The sequence below is a fragment of the Haliaeetus albicilla genome, chromosome 16 (genome assembly GCF_947461875.1).
Source record: "Haliaeetus albicilla chromosome 16, bHalAlb1.1, whole genome shotgun sequence".
NCBI classification, from domain to species: domain Eukaryota; kingdom Metazoa; phylum Chordata; class Aves; order Accipitriformes; family Accipitridae; genus Haliaeetus; species Haliaeetus albicilla.
Window position 1 is genome coordinate 25,476,880 of NC_091498.1, and position 9,846 is coordinate 25,486,725.

General features: G+C 37.2%; 1 long non-coding RNA gene across 3 annotated transcripts in view; it reads left to right on the forward strand.

Moving 5' to 3' along the window:
- LOC138689300 (uncharacterized) overlaps window positions 1–9,195 on the forward strand; it is a 67,771-nt gene extending 58,576 nt beyond the window's left edge. For all 3 annotated transcript variants that reach the window (XR_011328188.1, XR_011328190.1, XR_011328189.1), the window contains one exon: window positions 1,647–9,195. This is a non-coding gene — a long non-coding RNA (uncharacterized lncRNA). The remainder of the gene's footprint in view (window positions 1–1,646) is intronic.
- The last annotated feature ends 651 nt before the right edge of the window (window positions 9,196–9,846 follow it).

Consider the following 9,846-nt stretch of genomic DNA (forward strand, 5'->3'; position numbering starts at 1 on the left):
TTGTGCTGTCATTGATTCTTGGGGTAAATTTCATAATATGGAAGTGATCTTCTACCTCTGATTAGTTCACAGTTCCTTGACTAAGTATAGGAGAAATCATTTCTATTGTAACTTATTTATGTGAATAAATGCAAATCTCAATACCTGCAATTAGGCACCCACATGATTTTGAAATTCAGTCTTCTTGAAGATTCGTGTCAGTAAAACTCAACTGCATGAATCTTTGTAGAGAGAAAATCCAAATAGAATTTGTGTATGTCCCTCCAGAAGACTTTAGTGGAAATCAGAGTGAATATACATGGTTCTTTCTTAGTAGCATTTCCTTATGCATGGTTTGGTTTTGTTCCCAACTTTTAAAACACTCAGCCACTGTGACAAAAAAAGTGGGTACTTGGGTGGCTCTACAGTCATGTGGTATATACATTCTGATCATCTATCAAAACACTAAAAAAACCCTTAAAGAATTTATGTGACATCTGGCAGGCTGAGTTTAAAGGATTAAGGTGTAGAGAAACAAAGGTAGCATAAGAGAGACATCTATGATTTATTCATTGCTTTGTAATGCAACAATACAAGCAAAGTAAGCAAGCAATTTTTATTTCAGTAATAAGTAAACAATTTCTATTAAAAAAGAAGATTAAATGCTGTTTTTTACTATGGATTTGTCCCTGCTACCTACCCCTCCGCTGAAATTTTTAATCTTTTTTTACATTGGCTTTTCTGTGGGAACTGCTCAATCTTAAGTTCGTCTCAGGAGACAGATTCAGAAGCTTGAATTCTGTGCCCGTTTTTGATGTGCTGAGTGGTAATCCAATTAGATTTCTGTTTGTACTTACCGAATTTAAGCCTTATCAATGTTATGACTACTGAATAAACATCTTGACATATTTACCAGTTTTACCTGTTCTCAGATAGTTCTGTCTACGTGAGGGAGTTCAAATAGAACATTGTCCTGGTTTCAGCTGGGATAGAGTTAACTGTCTTCCTAGTAGCTGGTACAGTGCTATGTTTTGAGTTCAGTATGAGAAGAATGTTGATAACACTGATGTTTTCAGTTGTTGCTCAGTAGTGTTTAGACTATAGTCAAGGATTTTTCAGCTTCTCATGCCCAGCCAGCGAGAAAGCTGGAGGGGCACAAGAAGTTGGCACAGGACAGAGCCAGGGCACCTGACCCAAACTGCCAATGGTGTATTCCATACCATGGGATGTCACATCTAGTATAGGAACGGGGAAGTGTGGGTAGGGAATCGCTGCTTGGGCTGGCTGGGTGTTGGTCGGTGGGTGGTGAGCAATTGCATTGTGCATCATTTGTACATTCCAATCCTTTTATTACTACTGTTGTCATTTTATTAGTGTTATCATTATTAGTTTCTTCTTTTCTGTTCTATTAAATCGTTCTTATCTCAACCCAGGAGTTTTACTTCTTTTCCTGATTTTCTCCCCCATCCCACTGGATGGGGGGGGAGTGAGTGAGTGGCTGCGTGGTGCTTAGTTGCTGGCTGGGGTTTAACCACGACAAACATTTCAGTTAATCCTTTGGAAAAAGCCTTGACACACCGCAGCTCATTTTGTTACTGGTTTTCAGGTTGATTGTAATGGTCACACATTTTCCTGAGCATACCATGCTGTTATCTTTGTCTTTACAGGATCACTTCTTCAGCTTCATTTATTGGTGATGTAGACATCATTATCTTCCTGTTTCCAAAGACGATGGACTTCTTGCGTGTTATAAAAGCTTCTCAAGTTTGTGTTGCAAGCCTTCTGAAAAAAGGACTAGAGCTCAACAGTAAGCTGTAATTGTAAACATAAATAAGTAGTTTCTGTAATATTTGACCTTGTGGCACCCTTACTAAGGTGATGTATAAATCAGATTTTATCTTGATCGAATTGCTGGGGATACATAATGATCTCACCTTGAAAATAACCTAAGTTGGTATTCCACTCACAGAAAAAACTAGTATACTTTGAATTATAATCTAAATCTGTATCTTGCACATTTACTTCCTTTTGTATCTTGTAATGAAGCGCTCTCTATCACAAAAAATATCATCTAACATCAGTGAAACAGTAATTAATCTATAGGTAGAAAACACAGCAAAATTAACTTGTGAACACTAGCTAAATTGCATTTCTTTCATGATATGGGTATGAAAATGAATTCAGCATCACTGTAATAATAACATGTAATGAAGTAAATTTTTAACAATATAACATATTGCTTAGAATTCAGTATTAGAAATACAGATTTATGTAGCTCCATTCAACATGTCAGCTTTAACAAATGTTATACACGTCTGCAGCCACTGTACAGTTTTACAAATTAATCTGTAATATATGGCTTTTCTGCAGTGACTACAAACCTAATCCTTCTGTCACAGAAGGGTTTGTTGTTGCCTTTTGTAGCATGCTAAAAAGGTGAACAGCTACATAGTCTTAAACGGATGAAAGAAAATAGCATTTAATATGCTTTATTAAAACTTACTATTCTCAGGCTAACAGGAAAATCTGATAATGATTGGGCAGCTTGTATACTCTAATGTTTCTTAATTAATTGCTGCCTGCTGTTATCTGGGATGTCCCTTTTCTCTTCCAGATCTGTTCCACCCACATGGCATTGTTTTTGCAATTATATTGCCCTTGTGAGCCCTTTGTGGCATGATCCATCATTTTTCATTTAACTTTCAGTACCTGATAGTTGGAGTAGGTTTTGAGATTCTCCTGTAGTATAAAATATTTTATCTTGTTACTGTTCTTATTGCATGAAAAAGTCTGCAAACTCCTTATTTGTATAGAGCTCACATGTATTTTATCTTCTCAATTCATGTATATTGCAGTGGGCCTGGAAGGGGATCCAGTCAGACATTGGGTTTAGTCTAGAAACAAATACATCCAAAAAACCAGTCCTTCCTGAGATTTACAGTGTCTAGTGGGCTATATGGAAACTGTCTGAACCATCACAAGATGGAAGGAAAAGCGTGGACATATATGTATGTATATATAGATGAGAAAGAGAGAGAGAGAAAGTTGTTTTATTGGAGAAGGTAGTATTTTAACATAGCAGAAATCTTCATGTAGGTTTATGTATATATAGAAATGTTTCATTCCCAAAGAACAATCTAGCATATTTTTACTCTCTTAAGACCTGTATCTGGAGTGTTAGGGAATATGTGAGTGCATTTTCCTCTTTCATGTGAGGATAAAGTTCCCTCTGAATCCAAAAGGTTTCTTTGTTTCTTTTACTCTGAATGCTGTGAAGATTCATGTTGCTGCTAAGGTACCATGCGAATTTTGGTATGAGTCTGTTTTACAGCTATTGATGGACAAACAGGTCTTTTGTTATCCTTCCACTCAAGGTCTGATTCTTTGTTGCACTGGCAGAAATTAGGGCTGATGATGCATTATTCCTGCATGCACACTTTGCTCCTCGATGTAACTGTTTGCACATACGTTTGTACACTGATTTGTTTCTCTGAGATTTTGCTACTGAACAAGAATTCAAGCCTTTTTTTGATGTTACACAAGTCAATGCACAAGACAAAGTATGGTTAATCTGAAAGAACTGATGTTGGCAAAACCCTCAATAGAATAGGTAAGAATCCTTCTTGCTCTAGGATTGCGCAGTATTAGTCGCTGATGATGGTAAACACAGTGGTAGCTTAGTGGTAGCTTAAGATCAAGACACAAAGAAGTAGGAATCAAGTGTAATGATTCCTGTAATGATAAGCTGCTTGTCTTTCGTGAGTTTTGTTTGAACTGCTACATGAGTATGTGCTTTGAAAGTGAAAATTCAGAAAGCATGGAAAGCGAAGCTCATTCCCAGCATATCTTCTTAGACTTCCAGTAAAACCCAACCTGTACTGCAGCAAGTGCAGCTGTTAGAGAAGTGGAATTGCATGTGTCACTGTAGGCCTGTGCTTGCCCCAAGCTGGAAAAACTATTTATTAGTGTTACTAAAAAAAATACATAGACAGTAAACACTTTTTTCCAATGCAATTTTTGGGCTATATCATTAAAAAAAATTCTTATTTTTCTTTTTCTTCTAAAAATGGAAATACACATGAATAGAGAACTTTGGTGAATAGGTAGGGTGTTCTGTAAACTCAGGAAACTTACTTCCCGCAGCAATGCTGTCTATTGGGTTTGGGTTTCGAACAACAGACTTTATAACTGCTGAATACAAACACAAAGATGAAGGTACAATTTGGTTAAAATTGAGGTTTGAACCTGACAAATCATTTGAATCATAAACGATGAGCTGTATTCAGGCAATCTGCAATTAGTGCCAAATTAATCATTAAGCAAGGTTAAGAGAGCAATGAACTGGTTAAATTTCATACCATCTGCTTGCCTGCCATATCTGATTCGTGTGGTACACATGGAGGACTGGGATTCAGACCACCAGCCTTCATGCCCTCTTCTCACACAGGGAGAGAGAAAATATGGCTCCTTATATGTTTTTAATACAGATTCTGTTCTTCCATTTCTGTCTGTAAGGGACTGATTAGAAGACCAGAGAAAATAATTTTGAAAGGCAGCCAGCTCCTCTTCGGAGGTGAATAAATGTTTGAGTAGTACAATGGTCTGAGAAAATCACTGCAGTCTGCTCACTCTGTACCCCAGGTGGTTTCTTCGTGTTATTTTCTTTGGGGAACAAAAAAGGCTATTGTCCTTTAAATAGTTTGTGCTACATTGGATTATCCCATATGGGGCACATTACAGATACACAAAAATGGCTTGACCTATAGTCCTTGAAAGCCAACACCCAGAGGTTGAAGAGGCTGAAGTACTTCCCTGAATTTGTAATTTTATTTAAGCTGTAAACACCTTCACAGCTCCTCTTGCTCTTTGTTTCACAGAAACTTTTCAATGTATTCAGACTTTAGTAGCTTGCTTTTGCAAGGTAGAGAAAACTAAGGATAATTCTTAATCTCATTTTGCTGTGTCCTCACAGTCATAAACTAAGACTGGGTTAGAGTCCAAGTCCTGTTCATGTTCCCATTGTACTTCACATTTAATGCTTCCTGTTATCAGTAACTAAACCAGGTGAATGGCTTCATGGTTGGGGTAGTGCCATACTATGTGAAAGAGAAACTTTCTGACCGAGACATAGGTCTGTGTTGTTCTAGCTTCCTGTGTGACTGCAGAAAGCCACTTAGCTTCTCTGTAAGTGAATTCCCTTACTATAAGATGACGTTCAATATGACATCTTAACCTCAGAGGAATGTTGTAAAGACAACTACTTGCAGGTTTTTGAGGTGATAATATATTACAGCAACAGATGCCATGTGAGTAACTAAAAGAGCCACCCTATGAATGCTGTACCGTTGAAGTCTTTTGATACTTACAGTTCTTCTTGTGTTCAAAGTAAAGATCTTTTCATTCTTGATGGGAAAACTATATTAAACTTCATTATCTGAAGTCTCCTATTGCAGGTGCTTGCCTTGTGAGCATCCTGTGAGAGGTAATGAGTAGTTTTGTATTTTGTGAGAAAAACTACCCAGCCACTTATACACAAAATTTGCATGTCCGCCCTAGCTTCAGTTCATATACAATAAATGGCTTTGTCAAGCAAACAGTGCAAACTGAGGAGGAAGAAAGAGGATAAGAGAAATTAGAATGAAGGGCTAGATATATAGCACAAGGACACAACTGAAAGCCTACAATGAATACAGTTTCAGTAAGATCCTAAAGCAAACTTCCAGCTAAATCAGCTAAAATGAACAGGTATCAGTATGGTATGTGACTGCATTTTGAAAACTGAACTCTTAAGAAAAATCACTAGAAGCCTTTACAGTGAAAAGCTAATTTGATCCTGAAAAATGCCTCTAGTAACTGTTTCACAGAAAGACTGTTTTGTTAGTCTGACTTCCTGTCTAGCAGCTGAGGCCACTTAATGAAGCCACTTTAATTTGTAGAAATTATGTTCTTCCAAACTTTGTGGATTTATATGCTGCTTTGCCAAATATCTGGATGGACTTAAAATAATTTTTTGGGGCATTATAGCACAGTATTCTAGGTAATCAGATAAATAGTGAAGGAGGATTTCTGTAATAATCACTTTACAGAATACTTTTCTTTTTAAAACTACTTAGTCTCTTTTGGTCTGAGTCTTGCATTTGTGATTCACTAAAAATCCTTCAGCCAACAGTGGGAGTTTTGGTGATGCAAAGACTTCAGAACTGTAACTCGATTCTTTCAGCAGCTTTGTAAAATCAGAATAAGGTACTGGATAAAAATAGTATCCCCGGTCCTGTCATTACATGAGGAAACTACAATATCTCTTTCGAACCTGTTTCTGTCCATAGTATGCTGCCTAACATCTCATCTTTTAAAGACTAATAGAAACAAGAATTTTGAAGATACCACTATTAATATTGCTGTAACAGTTATCCTTGGATGGGTTGGTTTGAAGTACGATGTGCTTCTTGTAGCCCTAGCTAAGTCATAATGTTGCCTTATGACTGTGCTTGTGTTGATTATAATTGGATTGCCAATTGCTGCCAGGTCGTACTAAGTGCATCACTAAAAAACAGATTTCCGTTAATTTACTCTTGTACTTGGCTGAGATGCAAAATTTCTGATGATTTCTTCTTTTCTCCAGTGATAGTTGGCCCATACAGGTTTCGTCCTGTAATGCATACAGAGTTGTCTGTAACGAATTCCCCCCTGTCCCGTCCCCCCCCGCTCCGTTGAATTTCTGAATACATCATCTTTGGAATCACTGCTCTCTCTCCTTTTTGTACCAGTTCATTTTCCACAGTCAATCTGTATTTTCATTCCTTGTGTTCATGACCGCAGGCAGAATTTATTTCTGTGACATCTTGATCCATGATTTCTTTTAAAAGATTCACCACATCATTGCTCTGCTTTTCTCACTGTTCATTTCTGTACCTCAGTAAATGCTGTAGGATCATGTGACATTTCCTTCAAGACTTTCTTGCATCTTGTTCTTCTAAAACTGTACAAGAAATGCTCTCCCAGTGAACCTTTTTTTGGTCCTTATTTTACTTTCCAGGTCACATCTCAACACATAAGTCTTTTTATGATCTCTATGTATCTGTGAATTAGATAGTCTCATAAACAGAAGGTGAACTAGAAGAGGATAACATAGGCCCAAGCTAGAAGAGGAAAACAAAACATCAAAGCAATGAAGTATCATTGTGGATACAATGTGATAGGGGCTGAAATTGAAAAACATCAACTCCAGTGTATCAAGTACTGTTTGCACATTAAAGTTTGCAGGAACAATTAACATATTTTATTAGATTGGGGAATGGCTGGAAAACCAGACAGAGGCACGTAAACACTTTCACAGGCATATGTTTTTTAAAAAGTTCCCATTTTCTTTCAGATATGGTCCAATTATTTTATCTAATACTACCTCACCTTTATAAATCTTGCCTTACTGAGATCCTTAGACTACCATACAAATGCTGTAGCAGACAACACTACAACAGAATACTGTTGGCACGTGAGAAATCTCTAATATTTGGAATCATAAATCAATTTCAGCCAAGAGATGTGGAGAGCGAATCGAATCCTGTATTAAAAAAAGAGGTGCTAGACTGTAGGCACTTGACAGACTGGACTGGGGAGGAGTCACCCTTTGTACATTTTGGCAACAAAATTGGCACTTGTGTCTTCACCAGGAAAAGGGATGTGCCCTCACTGTATGTAAACTCGCAAGTTAATGTAGAACAAAAGCCAACTGTGCTGTGCTCTGGAAGTTCTACCACCTGCCCTGTATCAGACACAGTGTAGATCACATAAATAGTGGGTGGTTTTATAGTTGGCTCTTCTGCTGAGGGCAGAATAAGCACGTGGGAGCCAGTTGCTTCCATGAATGAACTCTGCTGTGAAGCTAAGGCTGTTTATTTTTAAGTGAGTCAGCAAGTCAAACATGCTAAAACATATCTGTTGAAAGTGCTGTCTTTGAGCAACTTAACTGTAGCTACGGAAGACAAATCTGTGAGTCCTTTGAGAAACAAAGCCCTAGGAATGCCAGTCTTTGAACACTTGTAAGAGTGTTAGTAGCTGTGATACCCGAGTTGTTCATTACTCAAATTGAAGCCAAAAAGTGAATCACAGAGCATAGACTCACAGTATTGAACACAAGAGCAAAACAAAATATTAATTCAGGAATTATGCTAATGCTTAGTATGAATACTTAGAAGGATTCCTTTTTTCAAGTGCCTTGCTATAGGTAGGCATGAATGCTGTTTCCATTGGTAGTACTCACCTTTTTTCATGCAGGAGTGACCTCCACTGCTCCAGTTAGAATTTATGATAAAGCAGCCCTGGTGCAGCTTAATGTGCCTCACTTAAAATTCCTTAACTTCATGAAAATAATATCCATCCTGTAAAAAAAGAATATGCAGTTATCATTCCTAGTAGTCCTGCTTACTGAGAGCATTAAGACCCACCCACTTGTTACAAATCTATTGTGAATGCAGTACCTTATAGTAGTACATCCACAGTGTCTCATATCCTTGAGTTGTTTCTAATTATGATTCCACTTCTTGTTGTTCATTAGGAGGTTTCAAAGACAGCTGGCATTATTGCTAGTACTCTCACTTCCCATGTAAGCAACATACATTGTATTTTAAAATATGATCACACTAAGAAGAGAAATCTACAGTTTCATGGAAGCAGTTGCTCATTTTCTGTTTGCATATCCTAGTTTGTATTGCTGGTTCTGTTACCCAGCCATGCTGATTTCAAAGAGCTATAATACAATTTCTTGGGAAAAGTCTTGAAGCTTTGGCATATTTTCACTGTGGCGTTCCAGTCTTTTTGTTTAATCTGTACAGCTGTATTTTTCTTCCTCATGATTTCCTGGTTTGCGCAGTAAAAGTATTCTTTTGCAGATATAACAGATCTCAAGAGTATTCTTTGGATGACTATGAACTGTATCGTATAAAGGTTTCAACTGTCTTCATCTGCTTTTGTTAGTATAGAGATAGCTATTTGTAGTTATTTTTCACTGAGGTCCATTGAAATGTCAAAGGTGTGTGAAACATCTCCTTATGACTTATCCTATATAAGTTCACCATAAACAGTTGGAAAAAATTGAAAATTGATTTGGTAGTACTCTTTGCTTGAATGTGATACTTGACTATTGTACTACTTAGTTAAGCTACTTAACAACAGAGCGTAATAGCATCCTTGATGATTGAATAAAGCCGTTAAATGTTATCCGTGCTTGTCATTACTTGTCAATTCATTGTAGAAATAATGCTGTCAAAGAGGCCATAGGAGTAGAACTTGAGATTTCCAGTGTCGCCCATGTATCAAATGAAGCACTACTAGAACTGTGTGTATGGGTAATATGAAGTGAAGATTTACCATTAAAAAAAGTTTTATCAGGAAGGTGACCTAAAGGGAAGAAGACTTGCTATAACCAAATAATATGAGGATGACAGGTAAGAGTGGAAAGAGCCCAACCATTACATGATTTATATCCCTAGAGAATTACATTTTGCCAGAGAGATGAAAAAGGAGTTTAATTATGGAAAACAGACAGAAGGCAGAATAAGTTTAAGTGCTGGTCATTTTCAAAAAGAAAAAAAAAAAGAACTGTATAATTATGCAAAACAGGAACCTCTCTGACTACTGGCAAGGAGAAAAATTCAGCATATGTATTATGGTTTTCTAAGGTAGGGTTTCTTCCCAGGATTTTCTGATATGTGCCGTTAGAAAAACAGGGCACTTGTGTTTGCATTCAGCACCTTATTTGGAAGATGTTGTTTCTAAATCCTGCCCTTTGGGCTGTCTTTGGCATTGTTTCACAATGAGGTTCACATAGGTAATGAATGTATTTTTACAGACTTTGCAGGGAGTAGACTC